At 42.4% G+C, this 21,235-nt stretch overlaps 1 protein-coding gene across 6 annotated transcripts in view; it reads left to right on the top strand.

Annotated features, from left to right (window-relative positions):
• Window positions 1-21,235, top strand: part of Palld (palladin, cytoskeletal associated protein) — a 393,911-nt gene that overhangs the window by 294,281 nt on the left and 78,395 nt on the right. The window contains exon 1 of one of the 6 annotated variants that reach the window (XM_031339919.1): window positions 20,559-20,752. The exons of the other annotated variants lie outside the window; for them this stretch is intronic. The gene's annotated coding sequence lies outside the window, so the exon portion shown is untranslated. Of the gene's footprint in view, window positions 1-20,558; window positions 20,753-21,235 lie in introns of those variants that run through there. 6 annotated transcript variants of the gene reach the window in all.

Genomic DNA, 21,235 nt, shown 5'->3' with positions numbered 1-21,235 from the left:
TTGCTTATTCATTTGCAATCATCTCAAGGCTCAATTACCATGTAAATTTGTAGTTGTTTCTCTGGCTATTTTCCTTGCTCCTCTGAGCAAGTTATTAAGGTAACTTCCTTTATAACACACACACACACACACACACACACACACACACACACTATACACCATGGACAAGTGGAGTGCCGTAAAGGAAGGCTGCCTTTAAAGGAGGTTGTCTTTACACCAAATAGGCCTCTTCTGAAGAGCTCAAAGTCCTGTCCTCACCTAGCACCGCCCTGAAGTTTGTCTCGTATCTCTCCTTGCTGTTACTCATCAGCCGAGGGTCCTCCTGCTCTAGTTAGATACAAATCAGGACTATGCAGATTGTTTCCTTGGAGTTTCACTGCAAACATTGAGTAACACTAGCCCTGGGCTCTTGGATTTACAGCTCTAAGCCTCAAATGTTAAGGGCCTTGGGCTCTCAGCCTCTCCCAGTGGTTCTTGGCTAGCCAGAAGTGGTAGTTCTTGGTGTGCCTCTCGAATTCTTTCAGAGTCCTGGCCTACAGCTCTTCCCGGCTTCTACAGTCTCAGCTCCCAGTCTTTCTCAAGAACTCTTCAGCTGCCTTCTAGCTGTGGTCTTCCGCTCATGAAAGCAGCTCCACCCACTCTACCAGTGATACAAACAAACAAACAAAGACCCTACACTAGCTCCTTGGCAACAACTGGATGTCTTTTCAGGTCAGTTTTGATATAGGCAATATAAGGAAACAAGGAGCAAGGGTGGAAGAAGACAAGAAAAAAAATGCAAAAGAATATTTGGAGATAACGGTTATGAAAGCTATGCTTTAAGAGTGCCGAGTGCTGACCAGGCATTGTGATACATGCCCTTAATCCCTGTACACCGGGACAGAGGAAGGAGGATAGCTATGAGTTCGAGACCAACCACATCTACATTGAGCTCCAGGACAGCCAAAACTACATAGAGAGATCCTGTCTTAGAGAGAGAGAGAGGGACAGAGAGAGAGAAAGAGAGAGAGAGGGAGGGAGAGAGAGAGAAAGGGAAAGAGAGAGAAAGGGGAAGAGAGAGAAAGGGAAGGAGAGAGGAGAGAAAGTTTAGTGATGAAGGCAAGTAGGAGGGTGCATTCGTGTAAGACCAACACTCAGGAGGTAACAACAGGGCGCTGACCCCAGGATTAAGGCCAGACTGGTCTAATTAGAAATTGAAGGCCAGTCAGGACTACAAACCAGATTATGTCTCCAATGAAAACAAAATAAAAAGAAATTTTAAAGGCGATGAAATAAACGAAAAAATGTAGTGGCTCACGATAAGAAAAGCTGGCTGCACAAGTCCTTCAGGAGGCTTACCAGATGATAAGCCCAAAGCCAAAAGGCACAAAGCAAGAAGTCAGACACACACGTCCACGTATTCACAGTTAAAGGTATGATGAGGTGAGGCGGGTATAGGGACTGGTGAAATTCAGGTCAGTAAATGGTTGTATGGAAACTCTTCTTGTTCTAGTAGATTGACAGTGCAAAGGCCAGACCTGGGCTCCAAGAAAACTCCCGTCAGACTGGTACCTAGGAGGCTAGGATTCCCCAAGACCCTTTGTCCAATGCCGACCTCCTTAGAAACAGGTTAGTTCAGATCACTGGAAGGGATACGCAGGATTTGCTCAGAGAGCCTTTCTGCTTGCCATTTCACAAAGGGAACGAGTTTACACGGGTTAGGACCCTGTTTGCAGACATATCACCCGGTAAGCTGTCAGATAGGACTGCCCTGCGTGGATAGACAAAGAGGGTAGTATTTCCGGACTGCAGAGCTTGGCAGGCAGTTCTGAGGGAATTGTCCAGAGTTGCAATATGGAGCATGCCAGATGTTTCGAGGCTCTATTTGCAACACATTGCGGTGAATGGTTCCAGCTCCTCACTCTCCTTCCCCAGCTTGCTGCTCTACGAAGCGATTCCATCTCAAGGGACGGTTCCACAGCCTTTCCTCATCACGGTGAATTGTACTTAATGTGAGGACATTATGAACACGCCTGATTCTCAATCAGGATTCCTGGATGAGTATTTAGATTCAGAGTCAAATCTGAGAAGCCAGCTTTCAATTATGTTCATTTACTTGATGTTTTAGGATGGAGTGCGTGTGTGTGTGTGTGTGTGTGTGTGTGTGTGTGTGTGTGTGTGTGTGTATTTGTATTGTGTGTCTGAGTGTTTATTTTCATATTTAAAACAAATGTGGGGAAGCATATGGCAACCATTTTCTCTCTCTTTTTTTCCTCCATCAAAACCTGGAGGATAAATTAGAAAATTGGAGACTTTTTAAACACGCATGGAAATTAGAATGTGAATTAAAAGTTGTCCTGTTTCCCAACCTCGGTTCCCTCCTCGCTTCCTGTATTCCTCCTCCTTCCTCTCCTCCTCTTCACCCTTCCTCCCTCCTCCCCCTTCCCTTCTTTGGATTATAGATTCCCACTCCACCTCCTCTCACCAGCCCAGATGTTTGGCTCTCTGAAGACATACCCAGCAGTGAGAACCCTCCCCAAAGTCTAGTAGACAGTTGAAACACTAGCACAGAAATATATGTCATCCCTGGGGCTCTTTAAGTATGGATTCCTTTTCTCTGGAAAAAGGCAATCCTTGTGAAAAAAATTAATTTTGGTATATTTCTGACCTCATGTTTGAAGATCCAGGTCCCCCCGCCCCCGTATAACTATAAGATTTAAGCCCAGTTCAAGCTAAAGCGAGATGATACAAAGACACTATTATGATTTTACCAGAATCCTAGATTTTTAAATTGTGTTCTCTGGCTATGTCATGTCCAACTTTTTACTGAGAACCCGGGCACAATAGAAGGAAGACATGAGAACCTTCACCTGGTTCTGAGCAAAGCAATAGTAATGTTCAGAAAATGAGATGAGTTCAGCCAGAGATATTTGAAAGATGCTGTGGTGACATTGGTATGAGAACTGATCACCTCCATGTCATCTCGCTTTGTGAGCTCCCAGTGTCCTGGGGTCACCCTAAGCCCAGGGCAAGGTAAGCATGGGGAAGGCCAGGCATGGAAGAAACAGAGTCAGTGTAAGCTCTGTCTTCAGAAGAGGCAGCATGAAATGAAGGAACAACAGGCAGTTATTTCCAGTCTGTCCTTCGGGGTTTTGCTAGCATTCGTTAATTATTCCCAAGGATTGAGACCCTGAGTATATACTGCTGACTGTGTTCGATATTTCTGGCATACAGTTTCAATATTTTTTTTTACTGAGACCATTTCATATATGGTCCAGGCTAGCCTTGAATTTCTAGTATAGCCCAGGCTCACCTTGAAATCATGGCCCTCCTGTCTTAGCTGGATAGCAGTCACATACTACCACATCCAGTTAGAACAGCACTGTTTTCTCTCGGCAAAACTGTATGGTGTTCCTATGGAAGAAGGCAATAAAATGGTGTACGCAGGTTCCCACTTCCTGGGAATATATTAATGTGTTGTGTAAGAATGATTATCTGAAAGCTGGGCAGTGGTGGTGCACGCCTTTAATCCCAGCACTTGGGAGGCAGAGGCAGGCAGATTTCTGAGTTCAAGGCTAGCCTGGTCTACAGAGTGAGTTCCAGGACAGCCAGGGCTATACAGAGAAACCCTGTCTCCAAAAAAAAAAAAATGATGATCTGAGTTCAGACCCATGGAACCCATGTAAAAGCCAAAGGTGGTGATGTACCTCCATCATCCCAGCACTCCTACAGTGAGCTAGGAGGCAGAGACAGGAGAATTCCCAGGAGTTCACAAGTCTACTGCAGCAGTGAATCTCAGAGCCAGTCTCCAACAGATGGAAGGCTAGAGTAAACAGATGAGGTCGTGCTTTGACATAACACACTCACTGTACATATGTTATAAAACTTAAATAAGTTTGAACCCATAAGCCACATTGTAAAACACCTGAGGCTCACTGAGAGTATAAGTAATAGAAATAACTGAAAGTGTGTATTTGTGTACATGTATACGTGTGTGTGTGTGCATGTGTGTGTATGCGTGTGTACATACACTTGCGCACTGAGATGAGACAAGGTCTTGTGGTGTAGCCCTAGCTGGCCTAGAACTTGCTATGTAGGCTAGGCTGTACTCCAACACAGAGCTGGGCTTGCCTTGGCTTTCTGGGATTAAAGGTGCAGAAAGTGTATTTATATACTGTCTATAGCTAAGAATGATTTGAATCTTCTCTCAATAAGACTTCATGCAAGGCAGTCTCAAAGTATCCTAAATAAAGAAGGGCAACACGACACAAACTTTGAGAACTTGGTAAGTCAAATGTTGCTTCCACATCGCTCACCATGGTAAACACAGTGGTACCAGGGCAGGGAGACATGTGCTTTCTGCATGCATCAGCCTGCTTCCTGCAGTGACCAAGCCTGCAGCTTTAAGTATTGGTAGCAGCACCTAGCCCAAAGCCTGGCAAATAATGCGACTTCAGTGACTAACACAATGGACAAAGGAAGAAAAAAGATCATTAGTGGTGGCTACATAAGAAATAATAGCAAGTTTTAGGATATTCTGTATATTTTCGTTACTAGCCTCTGGAAGTGAACTCCAAATTTTCTTTTTTAGATCAAACATTGGGAACAAACTGTGGATATTTAATCGCATAAGGATAACTTTTGCAAAAAAAAAAAAAAAAAAACTACTCCTTCTTAATTTTTCAGTCCTGTTAGACAAGGGCTAATTGCAAAAGGATTAAAACCTCGAAAACTGCTTTGTTCAGCTTATTGCTTCAGGTTCCCTTTTGCAGTGTGGATGATGTGTTTATTTGACATAATAAATACCACCGGCCACTTTGTTCCAAGAACCAAAAGGCTGTGTGCTTGCTTGGGAGGAATGTCTCGGTTGTTTATACGCAAGGAAACACTACTCTGTTTTATTGGATGGGGCCGTGGCAGCTTCTTTCTTAAATAGGGAATGCGGAGAGGGGAGCTTTTTCCATACCCATCCAAGCTGAGAGGCCAGAGAGGACTCTAACACGCTTCACATGCCTGGCTGTTCTCAAGTCGAGAGAGCAAGGGGGACAGAATTCATTGGAAATGTGTTTCCTTCATTTAGGAGCACAGACCTTTACTTTATGTGTTGGCAGAGCCACTTAAGCCTGGGCTGCATATTTTCTTAAAGTATTAGTTGGAACATTTGGCATGGAGAAACTTGAAAACTAAACCAAATCACACTCTGTTGGCCAAAGCTAAGTGGCAGGATCCTGCCATTAACCTTTAATTAAGCAGCTGGGGTTGAGGAGAAGGATTGAGGGTTGGGAGGTTATTTTAGGGTTTATTTGGGGTTATTGTCTTTTTTTTTTAATATGTACCTTATTATGAGGAAAGCAGCCGTGTGAAATACATACTTTGGGGTGAATTGCAGTGACTGCTGCAGAGCAACAGTCCTCCCAAACTGTCTCTTCCCTTCTGATTTGCAAAAGGTACTCCTTAAATGGGCATAAGTGGTGGCTGATTGGCTAATGAACTTCAGAGAAGGCTGAGTCAGAGCAAACAGTTGAAGCCAGCTTCATGTGTGTGTGTGTGTGTGTGTGTGTGTGTGTGTGTGGAGGGGGAGCAGTGGGCAAGGGGCGGGGATGAAGGCAGTCTGCAGGCTTAGCAGAATGTTTGAACAAGACAAAGAGCAGTTCCAGCGACCAAATAAGGAAGTCGATGCTGAAATCTTTCAGAATAGAAGTGTGTCAGAGTGGAGGCAATCTGGGAGAGGGAGAGAAGCAAGGCAGAATGGCAAAGGAATTTCTTTTTTTTTTTTCTTCTCTCTCTTACACAAGGTCGACAGTGAACACATCTCTGGACTTTAAACAGGAATGAAACATAGAAACATACAGACTGTGTCTAGCCTTTTCTGTTGGTATTTTATAGGCAACTGCAGACATGCTTAGAAGCTCTTAGAAACTGCTGGAGTAATAAACATTATCTTGTAAAATACACAATTACACAAAAATACACAAGATGAACACTGGGAAACTCCATGGGCCTTCTCTATCTGTAGTTAGCGAAACTTTGTAACTGAAAATGACTGAAGTTTCTAAGAACCGACACAAGTATCTTGAAAGACAAATTTTAACCTACCCTAAGCACTGACTTTAAGCATTCTTTAAAAACAATGCAGACTGCTTACCCTAATGAGTCAAGTATTCATTACTTACTACCAGTTCCTTACTGAATCTAGTTTAAATATGCAAATTGTACTGAACTTGCTGAAGGAAACACCCATCATGTGTCTTCCAAATACCACCTTCCAGACTTCCTAAAGCAACATCATTATAACGGTATGGATGAGCACTGTATTATTTTAGGTTTTTGTTTGTTTGTTTGGTTGGTTGGTTGGTTTGTTTTGTTTTGTTTTGTTTTGTTTTTGTCTACCCTATGGTTTAGTCAACACATGGTTTGGGATGAGAAGTGCCATATGATTTGCTTTGTGTTGCTGTCACTGGTTGGTGCCAACAACCCAACATTAAGGAACTGTTTTGGGGGTTTGTTTTTTGTTTTTTTTTGTTAACAAAGAAACCTGTTTATATGGACATAGCTAATGAGAAATACAAGGCATTGGTCCTGAGTCAGCTTTTTAAAAATCATCAGTGAACCTAAATCCATTGACAGCTTTAAGTTAGACCAGAGAGCAGATCTGTTCTTCTCTTCCCACTCCAGATACACAGTGGGACCACCCACACTTAAAGCTATCTGACTTAAAGCTATCTGAACTCCAGTTCTAGGGGGTCCCATATCCTCTTACCATCTCTGAGGGCACGCATGTGTATGCACGGGCATATGGACACCACAAACACAAATTCAGGCAAGATACCCATTCAGGCAAAATGCCACATAAAGTACCAATTTTTTTAAATTAAAAAAAAAAAAAAAAAAGACTAGTAATAGAGGTCAAGAAAAACAGATGTAAAGCCACACTTCCTCCAACAAGGCCACACCCACTCTAACGAGGCCACACCTATATGAATGAGCCTATGGGAGCCATTCTTACTCAAACCACCACAAGAGGTCTCTCACTGTACTGGAACTTACCAAGTAGGGCTGGCTGGTCATCAAGCCCCAGGGACTCATTCACCTGTCTCTGCCTCCCCAGTCCTGGGATAACAAGCAGATATCTGAGTACTTTATGTGGGTTCTGGGGTTTTAATCCAGTCCTTTACCAACTAAGCCATCTTCCCACTCCCAGGCATCGTATTTCTTAAACCACTTTTTCCCTTGCACTGAGAGAATAGCTCAAAAGAGGGAAAATGTAAAGGCCTAAAAATGTTTAATGTAACACATGTAAGTTTTAAAAAATCAATTGTCCAAAATATAGCTAACTACCTTTTTTTAATTAATGGAGTGTTATATAGCAACTAAGATTAGTACTGGTTAATACTATGAATGCAAAGATATTTATGATCACTAGTGTAATTCCCCAAGGTTGTCTTGTAAAGTTATACTGCTGAAATCAGTGCTCCAAAGATCTGGATGGGACAAGGGATGAAGAAAGTTGAGGTGCTAGTGTGTTATGCCTAGAGATATATTTTTGTTGTCTTTATTTGAATGATTTTACAGCACATCTTTTTTCTCAAAGGCTAATAAATAGGAGGCAATTTCCAGAAGAAAGATTCCTGATTTCAGAATATATGCCTGTTCAGAAAATATAAACAAAAAAGTTGTAGTTAAATGATATTAAAATGGACAATCACTCATAGAATGGCTTTGCCTTCTGAACTGGTGGGTCACTTCTAAGCAAATAGCACGTAGTCACAAAGCAATATAGCTGCAGAGGCTTGGTGACCTGTTTCTGTGATTCCCCAGTAGAGCTCTGAATCATGCAAAGTATTGGGGATGGTGAGGGTGGATACAGGACTAAGCAGGTCTGAAGGCCCATTGTCTTAGTTGAGAGTTCTACCTTTTCATCTGCGGCTAGCAGAATATTGACTTCCAGGCAGCAAAGAGAAGGGTCTTAAAGCCCATGCCCACAGTGACACACCTACTCCAACATGGTCACACCTTCTCATCCTGCTACTCCCTGGGCAGAGCATATACAAACCATCACGTCCATCCTTATCCTCCTTGACACCAAGATCCCAGAATCCTAGACTCTGTTCTCAGAGGAAGTCATATATTTAATCTTAAGATGCAAAATTCACTCAATATCATAGTTGGGTAATGTTATTGAGTAATAATAATATTATCAGTTTGGATAATTTCTTTGCTATAAAAGATATAAAGACTTCCATAGGACTAGGAAGGAATTTATGTAAATTGACCATTTGAATCATTCCACTTAGAAAGGAAATTTAATTGACTTAAAATAGTACATGCGTTATTAGCATACCTGGTTGTCAAAAAGCAGAAGAGAAACCTGAAAAAAACATGCAAATTGCCATAAGAATTCCTGTGATGGGTTATAATAACAGCAATTATAGAGCATTAGATGTGATCTCCACCTGCCTCTTACAGTGCAGATGTGAAAACTGAAATCCCAGGACTGGGAAGATAACTCTTAAAGTGCTTGCCACAGAAGTGTGAGAATCCAAATTGTTAAGTATCCCTCTACCCTACCCATCTCCCAAAAAAACAAGTGCCCACAATTCCACTGCTGGAGAGTAGAAACAAGTGGATCTCTGGGGTGCCAGCCAGCCAGTAATAGTCTAATTCTAGGCTTGGGAGGGGTGGAGGTGGGGCTCTGTCTCAAAATAAAGGTGTGGGGATAGAGAGGTGTCTTAGCAGTTGAAAGCACTTGCTGCTCTCCAGAGGACCTGAGTTGAGTTCTCAGACAGTTCATAACATCCTGTAACTCCAGCTCCAGGGGATCTGACTCTCTCTTCTGTCCTCTAAGGGAACTCAAAAACAGAGAAACAGACAGACACACACACAAATAAAGTTACAAATATATATTTTAAAGGTGGGTGGTTTAGTTAAGCTTGAATTTTCATCTAAATAAACAACAACAAAAAAGTAGATTTCAATAGAAATAACAATGTTGACCTCTGGTCACCATACTCTTCCTAAGACATACACAGACAGACAGACAGACAGACAGACAGACAGACAGACAAAAAGAAGGAAGCAAGCAAGTAAGCTCTGTCCCTGGACCAGTTGTACAAGATCTCACAAGGAATTAGTGGTAGAGAAGGGGCCCTTGCTGAACACAGTATTTAAATTCCTAATGTGTGTTTTTCTCTTCCATCTCTGCTCTCTGCCCTTCCTTTCTGTGGCGAAGTTAAACAGCACTTCCACCCATCTTATTTTGACAAACCAAGAATTTGGAGGCACTTTAGGTGGCCCATATCATCGACTTAGACCAGGCGAGACTTTTGCCAGTTCACCTCACCCGTTATTTAGAATATCAACTCCATGGTTGGTTGGACTCGTCACATTCCCAGTGATAACAGCAGGGACAAGGGTGAACCTTCCTACCATCTGCACTGGGCTTCCCCACATTTCCTTTCATCCATGCAACAATCCATGAAGTGTCCAGTAGAAAACTGTGCCTGTTTTCTCACATGATGAGACTTAAATCCAGAGAGATTAAACAACTTGCCCAGAGTCAAACACCTGTGGGAGTGGAGGGGGTGAAAGGGTGGGGGTAGGGGTGAGGTAGGGACATTGGGATTCAGAGCCAAAGCTTGAACTTGAATTTATGTAGGACATGAAAGTGTCCAAGTGGATTATAATTCTCCTGAGAACAACCAGAGGCGTATGGAAGAATGTCTACTTTGAGGAGATAAAATTATGGATTTCTTGCACAAAATCAGGTAGCCAAGTGATAATTTGTCTGTCTCAAAATGAGAGTGGTCATTTCAAGACAGCTGCAAAAAGTACCTGCATACATAAAAACTGACAAGGTAGGCATATAAGTTCTGAGATAGTATATACAGTATCAGTGAAGGAATCTATGCCTATCATATTCATTAATTAAGTAAAGATCTCCATAAGAATTAAATAACTAATGTTTCTGTACCTTGGGGGGCAATATATGAGTTCTGCTACGTCCATAGGGAAAGGATTTGGCCAATCAAATGTTCCGCTTGTCCACAACAGCCAAGCTGCAAACGTAGAGGTCGTAGAGGTCGTAACACTGTACCCAGCACTCTGGAGTGCGGTGTCACTTAGGGTGAAGATGAAAGCCAAGCTCCCAGCCTTTGTGTGGGTCTGTCAGTCTTCCTCCAGGGTATGCAAAGGAGCCTTAAATGAAGAAACAATTGGAAACAATTACCTTAGCCTATCACCTAGCCATCCCTTCCCCCAGATTATGAAATGAAAAACCAAATAGCTTCATGACAAGTTAAACTACCTACTTCAGCCTTTTTGGTATAGGCTAGAAAGTACAACAGGTAAAAATAAGAGTCCCAAGTCTTCTGCATTCCATCTAGTGAATTGAGTTACATATGTATGTATGTATACATACACACACACACATATAATGTATATATAATATGTATATATATACAATGTGTATATATAATATGTATATATACAATATATTATATGTATATAAATATATAATACCTTACTATATATTAATGTATATGATTTATATGTGTATTTATGTACATATATATAATGTATATATTAATATATATGTTTTTAAATCCCCACAAAGAAGAATTCAAAGGATGAAATGAATATAAATATACAAAGAAAGTTTTAGCACTTTTCCACAGCTCTCCATGGATTGTTCTTGAAAACAATAGCTCTGTCTATACTTCAACCCCCACTTGAAGAATTGCTATGGAGTCTTCCACCAGATCAGAATGGATTGGCCTTGAGCCTGGCCCTAGAACCAGCTAGCTAAAAGGAACATTAGGGATCACACTATCTTTCACTTCTACTGAACAGGTAACACATCAAAATAATGGACTTGTCCTCAAGACTCCATTTCCTGTGACTAGAGAGATGGCTCCAGAGGTTAAGAGCATAGTCTGCTCTTTTAGAGGTCATGAGTTCAATTCCCAGCACCCATATGGTAGCTTACAGCTATCTATAATGAGATCTGGTCCCTTCTTCTGGTGTGCAGGCATACATGCAGAAAAAACACTGTGTACATAATAAATAAATAAATCTTAAAAAATAAATTACTTGAGTCACCACTCCTGGCTTCTGTTTAAAAAAAACAAATAAACAAAACATTTGTAGGTGAATTAAGTTTAGAAATTCTTTTTAGCTTATCAAGAGTTTCCTTTATTTTGTCCAGTGGTAGAATATTTCCTTTCATCACAAGTAAGTTGAAATTGCAGAAGAAATCTTTGGGTACTTAAAGAGTAAACAGTAGAAGTGTATTCAAAGTCAGTCCATGGTGCTGGGTCAATGCAAGGTTCCAGGAGAGGCAGGAGAGGTGCTGGTGAATGAGTGAGTGACCTGGGAAAGCATCAGAAGCTGCAGGCTAAATTACACTCACACATCCTCTTGCTGTGGCCTTCAGCCTGATGCTCACTCATTCTTCAGACTCGAAGTTCTAGCTTCTCAGTGCTGCAGGGATTTCTGGTAAGCCTTTTATGGGTATCCAAATGAATTAACCATTGTGTCTCACCTACGCCCCAGTAATTCACTTTCAGTGGGCAGTTTTATCTCCCCAGATGTGCAAATTGTTCACAAGGGAGTCATGAGTAATTAATGTCCAAATGAATGAACAACTGCAAAGCACCTGTTGTTCGCAGCTGATTTTTGTCTCCTCGGCTTAGATTGTAAAGAGCCTGAGAACATACGGCTGTGTTTTCTTCCTTTAAAGCTGCAGGACACCTACTGGTTTAGATTCACATAGAATACAATGATGAATAGAGAATAGACGGTATGGCTTGTCTTTACACCCGATGAAAGGAAGTGTCAAAGTCCAGACAGACATCAGATACCTGAGAGTCGGGCTGCACTGTTCTCCCATGTACCTTGGGTACTTTGATCTTGCAGACCCTTTTTACTGCTGACGTTTTAGAATTATATGTGCTAACTGAATTAATCTGAAAATGGATGTAATCAAGGTAGAAGCATTATGCGATGGGCGTTATTGGTATATTTGCATTTACTTTTTTTTTTTTGAGTTAAAAAATGATTGGTCTTGTGGTACAAAGTGTCGTGGATGCTCACCACTGTATCAACTATACAAAATATATTAACTTACATTGTCTTTTTTTTTTAAGATTTATTTATTTATTTCATGTATATGGGTACACTGTCACTGTTTTCAGACACACTAGAAGAGGGCATCAGATCCCATTACAGATGGTTGTGAGCCACCATGTGGTTGCTGGAAATCAAACTCAGGACCTCTCTGGAAGAGCAGTCATTGCTCTTAACCTCTAAGCCATCTCTCCAGCCCGACATACATTGTCTAAGATGACAGACATGGGCATTTCCCTGCAACCACAACTGGCTTCATCTCTTTTCATACCTAACATAACAAAGAACATTATTCTTATATAGCTTTCTCTCTTACTTTTCCTAATGCTTCTTTCTTTATTTCATTGAGCAGAGAAATACCTGTCTCAAGTGATGCCACGTGACCTAGGAAAATCAGTGGGCACCCTACTGACCAGCAATGCTTGCATAGTCATGATAATGATGGGTGTGACCTTTTCCAAAAATTAATTCTTCTCGTGAAAATATTCTTATGTTCTCTAAAAAACAGCCAACATGGAAGGATGAGGTTTTGACCAGGCCTGCCTTTTTTATTGCTAGGTTACAGAGCTTTATTGAGTGTCATCTAGAAGACATATAAACAAGGAAACAATGACAGCAGGGTTATGTCAAGCTTCTACTTGCACCACCCACCATGAGGGTGAAACAATAATGTCCCCACCTCCAAGCTAATGAGCAAATTGCAACAATCAGCTAAACCAGGCATGGTCAATAAAGTGACCTCTAATGAGGCCTTCTGCTGAAACTAAAAATAATTTGCAGAGAGTCCAATATTTAAAGAGGCAGAACTCAGAACTGAGTCTTTATTTAAGGTTGCTTTATTTAAGGTTCTTTTTCCTTGGGTTGAAAATGTGGCTTTCCAAATCTGACTTCATCAAATCTATTTAGAAATCCCAGTTTGAAAGCATGGTCTTCTAAACTCACGGCTCTCCATTTCTTTCTTTCTTCCTTTTGTCACACACATTCCATTACGATCAATGACATACCAAAAAAAGAAAAACTAAGTGGCCTTTTGGGAATTTCATAGTCCACTTGTTTCCTTAAGCATAATAGGTTGAGCCCAATTTTAACTTGAACAGCCTTGCAATAGGAGCCTGTCGACAGACTCGTGTTCTTCAGAATTATTTAACTCTGCCAAGGCTACTGAAAACAAAATATAACATACAGAAGCAAGACAAAGTGTCTTTTTTGAAACAATGCAAATATTCCTTATGTTTTTTGAAATCTTAGGTATAGCTCTGGACTTCATATTTTTGAAATCCAGCAATTCTTTGTAAAATATTAAGTTGAATGTTTATTAGCCATATTAACTATTTATTAAATAAGTCTGTTCTTTTAATTATGGATATGCCAAATATTTTTTTTCTTTTGGGCTTAGGGTCTATATTCAGAAAAAAAATCTCATTCTAAAATATATCCATTAAATTTTTCATATTAAAAGAAAAATTATTAAAATATTTGACATCCTCTTACAAAATTTAGGTTTGTATATTTTATTGTGGAGGGGCACAGTCTACCTAGTAGTCTCAATAGTTCTCTTAGCAGATGAAAACTTTTGCCCAAAACCATTTGTAGCACCTCATCCAATGTGTTACCCTAAAGAGAAAAATAACCTATTTCCAAAAATACAGTCCCATTACTCTGACCTGAAAGATTAGTTTATTGTGGAAGAAAATGAACACCAAGTCTAGACTACAAAAGGGTTGGACAAGAGGCAAGGCATTTAATATATTGACTGTTGCTCTAATAGAACACAGCAAAATAGGTGACTTATACAATAAGGAAAGTAGTTTTCACAGTTATAGAGGTTAGGTCATTCGAGGCCAGGCCTGGCGTCTGATGCGGGCCATCTTGTTAAATCATTCCGTGGTGGAGAGTGGAAGGACAAAGAAATTCATGCACATATGTGTGTATGTGTGGACGACGGCGGTGTAGCAATTCAGCAGGGACCTGTTTCTAGAATAACAGCATTAAAAGCCATTCATCCCACCCTCCTGGCCTAAGCTCCTCTGAATACACTCCGCTCTCAACTGTGTTCAGGGAGAAATTAAGTTTCCAATACACGCTTTCATGCTTTTTAAACTTATTTTATTGTAGAGGGGCAGGGAGGACATACACTCAAACCACAGTAGGCCTAAAGGAAGGCAGGTTTGTCCACGTCAGAGAAGATAAATGGATTCCTTTCTTCCCACGAACACAGTCCTTATGTGAGGCCCGTTGGAGTCCCTGTTTTTTTTTTTTTTCTTTCACTTCATTGTCTGGCAGTGTCTCCAGCACCCATACCAGCTCCTTTGCGGAGGTGTTTCCCTCTCTGTTTCTGGGAGAAGCAATGGAATGATCTGGGTGTTCTCTCTGTTCCCGAAGGAATTTCTATGATGTCAGATTCCATGTGATGATGTCGTCAGAGGTCATTGCAGCAAGAGAAACAGCTAAGGAAGTTGTGTAGCACCTAGCCAGTAACCACCACGTACGGTCACCATCAAAACAGAAAGCGTGTTATTGGAAACTCTTTCCTCATATTTGTCTTTTTGTCAGCCACAGATAGAGTTTTAATTGTGTCGGATCAAGCTAATAAGTCGTCGGCTTTAGCATTGACTTTAGGATCTGTGGATGTTCCCATCAAAGCCAGGATAACACGTTTCATTTGGAAGTGGTTTCTCAGTGGTGAGTCAGACCCATCACTGGCGGAAGCAGGGCACAATCAGGAGTAGTCAACTATTTCAGGTCACTTAGTTGGCGCAGCCCACAATCAAACTGTGTCATAGTAAACTGTTGATTTACCATCAGAGACAGTAGTGTCCTAGGATAGCTAATGAATTTTCCACACCTATCGTCTTTTTCATTTTAATGAGCTAGTCCCTGGAATCTGAGCTCTAGAATTCACGCTATCCACCATGGGAGAATACTTATAAAGTGATTGGTATTGTGCCCTTCGAAGTGAAACTTGTGATAACTTCTTTTTACTCTATTCCTGACTAAACACTCTGCTTTGTTTTTGGATTTTTTTAAAGGTTTTTAAGGGGATGGGGATGTAGGTCAGTGGGAAATCCTCAGCATCCTTAGAACCTCTCACCCTCCTTCAAAAGCTTAGAGGTCGGGGAAGGCTGCTGTGGCATTTGCCTTCTGGATATGGATGGGGCTATTTGCAAGTGAACCTGGAGTAGCTGAGGCTGCCTGCACAACCTGCACAAATCAAGCCGGTCCACACTGTCCTGTGGGGAAGCCATTGACAGTTAATGGCCTCTGTGAGAGGGAGGGTTGGTTTTTCTTCAGGGATGTGGCCTCTGGTAGGTTGCCCATGGTCCATAGGATGGGCCTACACACATAGGACAGTACTAATCAGACTCAGTGGGTTAAAAAAAAAAACTGTAAAGTTGGGAGGGAGATAAAGTGGGAGCGATGTAGAAGGAGTTTGGTGGTGAGGGTGGTGGGGGTAAATATAGGAAATCAGTCACCAGTCCATCCAATTGTAACCAACATATCAGCCCTCCCCAAACCGCTAGATTAAAAGTAGAAACCTGCTTCCAGCATACACACCCTATCCTAGTAGGTCCCTGTGTTAGACACACCCTGGCCAGCAGCTCCTGGCCTACCCTAGCACTGTACTCCTTCAATCCAAAGCCACTGTAACAGCCTAGGATTAACCTTATACCGTCCATCTCCAGATCTGCCCGTTCAGGACAGTACTCCACTACCCGTTCTCCCCCTGTGGTCCCCTCCTGACTCATCACTTTAGTTCTCTGGGTTCCCTGTGGAGGTTCAGGCTTTGCTTTACCCTCAAGAACTCAGTATTTTCTCTGTATGTCAACAGGATCTTCCTTTATATTCCATTGGGCAGATCTCCTGCTTGCTGAGTTCCTTCTGACCCAGTGCTCCATGTCTGCTGGGTTAGTCACACTCACACAAATATCTCTCCCTCCATTCTTAGCTTTCTCTCACCTAGGCAAAAGTCAAAACTACGTACAAAACAAAGAGCCAGAAAGATGTCTGGTTCAGTGACTAGGCTCATTTGTTTTTATACTGAAGTATGAATTGTCCTTGGAGATTTCCCGTCAACCCCTTCTCCCAACAGTCTGAGGATTCATTACTCACAGGGTTGAGTCTCCCTAGGAGACCCACTTTGTTTTGTTTTGTTTTTCTCACTTTGTTATTTTTAAGTTTTTTAATTTATTTATAATAATTAATAATGTTAATATGAAACTGAATGTGATTCATATAAAATACTATATTTCATTACAGAGTCCAAGTTCAAAGTGGTCAAAGATTTTTTTTTGAGTGCTTATTTTTTTAATGAATTTGAGCAATGGATCTTCAAGGTTTTTTATATTAATTTATCATTAGTGGCATTAGCAGCTGGTGGGGGGGGGTGTCAGTAATTGGTGTGTGTGTTCAAGTATATGAGTGTTACCTCGTGGAGAAGCCAAAGACCAAAACTCATAAGTTGGTTCTTTCCCTCCACTGTGGGTCCTGGGGTTGAACTCAGGTTGTTGATCTTGCAAGTGTTTTTATCCATGGAGTCATCTCATTTTGGGGGTCCAAAGTAGATCCTAAGCAGTCTACACTCAGAAATAGTTCCTAAAAATAACATTAGTTGGAACCAACATCAGCTAAAATTCTATATGGGACCCACAGTTTTCTTAGACTTTTCTTGATGGCTGCCAGTGCTTGGAGTTTGTGAGAGAGGCAGTGGCTACAGATAAGAGCAGCCACCAGCCAATCTCTCCATCCTTTGAAAACTACAGTGGACACTAAATGATACCAAAGCCCCTGAAGTGAGTGGAAGCCAATCATGATGCTGAATCAGTAAAGAGCATCTGTCTTTGCGCTTCGCCCACCATGCTGGGGAAGTAGTCAAGGCCTCCTCCTGGTAATTGTGACATCCTAGAAGCCAAAAGTCCAAGAAAATCCCAAGCTATGGTCATTTTAATCAAAACTTTATGTTTAGCAAATGGCTTAAAGATACTTCAACATTTTTTTATCATTGTGTATAAATAAAAATAGGAAATATTTGTTGTGAAAACACAGATGTTGACCCTAACTATTAGGTTAGAAAAGCTTGGTTAAGCAGTGTAAACCTGTGCTCGAATTGGTGGGTGATGCTTACAAGACATTTTCTGGGTTTGATAACAGTTTGTGCTTCTATAAAAGATTATTACATCTATCGAGATAGATGACAGTGGTGTTAGTTTGTGTGTATGAAAAAGGGGTGGAACAAGGACTGGAGATGGTGGCTTTATCATGAGCAGAGGGCCAGAGGTTGTTTCCAGCACCACATCTGGCAGCTCACAACTGCCTGGAACTCCAGCTCAAGGAAGCCCAATCCCTGATTCCTTCTTCTGGCTTTGGGGGGCACCTGTAAGTAGCATGCAAACCTACACACATAGACCCACACAGAAACACCCACACACGAATGGACACACACACATCCACATACAAACAATAAAATTTCAGAGAAGAGAGGGATGGAGGAAGGGGGAGAGAGAGAGGGCATCGCTACCAAGATGGTTATGTTAATCGGATACATTTGTTGTCAGCTCCTCCGTTACACATCTTCATCCTCCTCCAGCAACTGAAAATTAAGCAGAAGGCCATATCCCAAATCAAATCTGCCCTTTTGAGGCCTAGACTTGTGAGCTGAATCGGGCTGGGTATGAATTTGAATCAAAGGTTCTAAGGGAGATGTGCTTCTAAACATCTCAAGCAAGGACAAAGGGAAGATAAGTCCATGGCCTATTTGTTCCCTGTGGATCTTTAGCTTAAAATCATGAAATTTACATCTTAACCCAGGGACTGTGAAGTAAAAAAATACAAGAGACACTTGCAGAGCATAATCTCCGCAGGGTAGAAGAAAACTGAGCATTCATTTTCAAATTCCCATCTGGGTGTCCACTGATGTGGGTTCCACTGAGTCTGGGACATGGCCGAAGTGATGGCTGATGTGCACCCACACCTCCCCCTGTTCTTCCCAACAGCTTTCCCGTGGCAAACACTAAAGTGCTCACTGATTTGATCACTACCTTAAATCATGTTGGATTTCAGCACTAAACACTGAAAACGAGCCAGAGAGATGTCTCAGCAGGAGAGGCCCTTGTCATCAAGCCTAACAACTTGAGTACGATCTGTGGCAGTCAGTTCTGTCCCACAGCCCTGTCACTGAGGTGGTATTGCTGATGCCTGTATACTCATTCCTCCTGTTTTTATACTGCACAAATCATTGAACTTGGAGGACCAGAATTTAAACACCATCTGCTGATTCCAATACTTACAGAAATAAGAAAGCATCGAAGCCCTATATGGCCCAACTCATTTTAAAGCTCTTTCCTTACTAAGACAATGCAGTCCCCCCCACACCCTTGAGAAAACCCCACAGTCTCCAAGCAGTGACCACTGCTGGCCGTGATGGCAATTTGACGGGAGAATGGACAAACTACAATTCAAAACAAAAGGCAAAATAACAGGGTGAAATGCTGAATTTCTCACTCTTTTAAACATGTTCCCGCAGGCTAGTGGGGATGTTGACCTATCACCTTTTTTGCGCTGAAAAATAATAAGGCCTGTATCGTGCTGAACATGGTGATAGCCAAGTATTGTTAGGTTTTAAAAAATAGGACACAAAACCATATGTAAACAGCGATCTAATCTATGTTTTAAATATGTGCTTAAACACACACACAAGAGTCTGGAGAAGTATGCTCTAGGGAGTTAGCAATGTTTATCTCTGGGGGTAAATTACAGAGTGGCATTCGTTTTTGATTTATTGCTTGAATATTTTACGAGCATGTTTTTTTTTTTTTCATTAAAAAAAAAAATCAACAAAAAGCTATTTGGGAGGGGGAGAGAAAAATCGAAGGGAAGCATCTACCTCAAGACTGTGAAGCAAAGGGCCCATCAATGACTCAGTGCTTTAAACACCTTCTACTGTGCTGGTGGATCCAGGTTCCCAGAGCTGATGGGCCCTGGTGGAAACCCTAGTTCCAGGACATACGAGTCTTTCATCAGGCTGCTGTACAGTGCCCACTAAACACACGTGAAATTAAGTCTTTTTAAGAAATAGACTATAAATCTAGAAATCCTATTACAGATAGAATATTGAAGGAGCAGGTATAGTTATCAGATCATTTAAACAAGTGGCCTAATTGGTACTTACTGATACTTTTTATATGACTATTTTAGAGAAACTGCCAGGGTCCCAGCCAGGCCTCTTAGTTGGACTCCAGAAGCCAGGGGCCTGATGCTCTGGGCACTGACTCTTATGCATGTTTTTCATCCATCCAGTCATCTACGGAGAGCTTATTGTGTGTAGAAGGTTAGGTCCCAAAGCTCAAGAAAACACACATTCTAGCAGGAAAAAACGGGGCAGAAATAGCTGTGATCAGAGTGCTGGCCAGATATTAGAGGATTATACACAGAGCCAGGCTGTTTTCAACCAACATGGTAAAAGAGAAATTTGGTCGTCTGGATTTATGGCTAAGCCCATAATCTGTCACAGCTTTGGTAGAAGTAATGAATTTTGAGCCATCTCGATGGCTCAGTGGGTCAAGGCACTTGCCACCAGGCCTGAGCACCTGTGTTGGATCCTCTGCACCCACATGGTGGAAGAAGAGAACAGATTTCCACAAGTTGTCCTGCCCCCTCTCCCCCTCCACACACACAATAAGTAAATTTTTAAAAACTTAAAAATTATGGAATGAATAAATGTGTCTTATTTCTTCCTTTAGAGACACTTCAAGAGAAAAATTCCCATGTAGAAGTTTTAAGCAAGTGACTGAGGTCCTCCAATAGTTTATGACGGAAGGAAAACCCAGTGGGGCTGGCCACATAGGGACCAATTGTTTCCAAGACCTTGTAAAAGGGAGTCTGAGGAACTTTTACCCAGAAGGCTCCCGGATTCAGTGATTCTTTGGTACGCAGAACTCAGTAAGCTACTTAACGGAATCAACAGTACTTCCTTTTCTTCTGTAGAAAAGAACTGTCCTGTGTGCCTCTTTATTTAAAGACTGCACATTCTGAGCCTGCCAGTCTGCCCCTGGTCTGGCCTCTTCCTAACCCCGCCCCCAGCCCCAGTGCTATTTCATTTGGGTGCTTCCATGTTTAGTTTTCATCCCTTTCTCCCAGCGTGCCCTGAGATGGGATTTTTTAGGGCATCTCTCCTTCCTCCGCAAAGGAAAAACCAGACTTAGAATCTGAGACAATCGCCTATGACAAGCAGCCAACACTTCTGTTGACTTAGGTTAAATCCCCCCCCCCCCCCTTTATCAACTGTGCAAGTTAGAGTCACAGAAACCCAATTTATACCTTGGCTCTCTGCTAAGAAGGGATTTGCAAGGAGAAAGATGCAAAGGGCGTGGCAAGGTTAAAAGGGGGCGGACACCCTAACCTGGGGCTGCTCCCTAGGGCCTCAGCCACGCCTCCCTGCCTTGCTCCAGCTGGCCCAGCCCGGCCGCCGCTGCCGGACTCTTATTTTGAAGGGTTGAAGGCTGAAGCCCTGGGAGGCTCACTGAGTCACTGAGCGGCTTGGCGCTATAAAGCGGGGGTACCTGCCCGGCGCAGCCGGAGGAGCCCTCGACACCCACCCTCTTGCTTCGCTGAGACCTCAGATCGGCGAACACCCGACAGAGCCAGGAGACTCAAGGTAGGCGTGGGAGTCCTAGCAGCGTGGCTCCTGGAAAAAGTTTGAATTAAAGAGCTGACAGTGCAGGGCTGCGGGACTGCCCTTAGGAGAGAGCTGAGACAGGCTGAGGACACCGAGCCGCGGATCGCTCCTCCCCAGAGCCTCTCCTTCCCTCTAGCGGGATCTTAGTCCTGACCCCTGGAAATTGAGCTCCAGATGGGACTTTTCCTTCTTTTTCACCCGCTCAGGATGGAGAAGATGCTTTGGCACCCAGGAAGACCCCTCCTGCTTCTCCAGCTTCCCTGACACCATCCCCCTTTTAAAGGAGGCACCTCTTGGAACGGGCAGAGCTAGAGGGGCTGCCAGAGACTTGGGAGTGGGAGCTGGGGGTGGGGGTGGGGGATGACCTCATCCTCTGGCTGTCGGTTTTAGTCTTGGAGGAGGGGTCCACACCTCCTGCCTAAGCCCCTCCCCTCCCCTCCGGGGCATATCTCTCTCTCTCTC

Source organism: Mastomys coucha, unplaced genomic scaffold (assembly GCF_008632895.1).
Source record: "Mastomys coucha isolate ucsf_1 unplaced genomic scaffold, UCSF_Mcou_1 pScaffold22, whole genome shotgun sequence".
NCBI classification, from domain to species: domain Eukaryota; kingdom Metazoa; phylum Chordata; class Mammalia; order Rodentia; family Muridae; genus Mastomys; species Mastomys coucha.
This window is presented reverse-complemented; position numbering and strand designations above follow the sequence as displayed.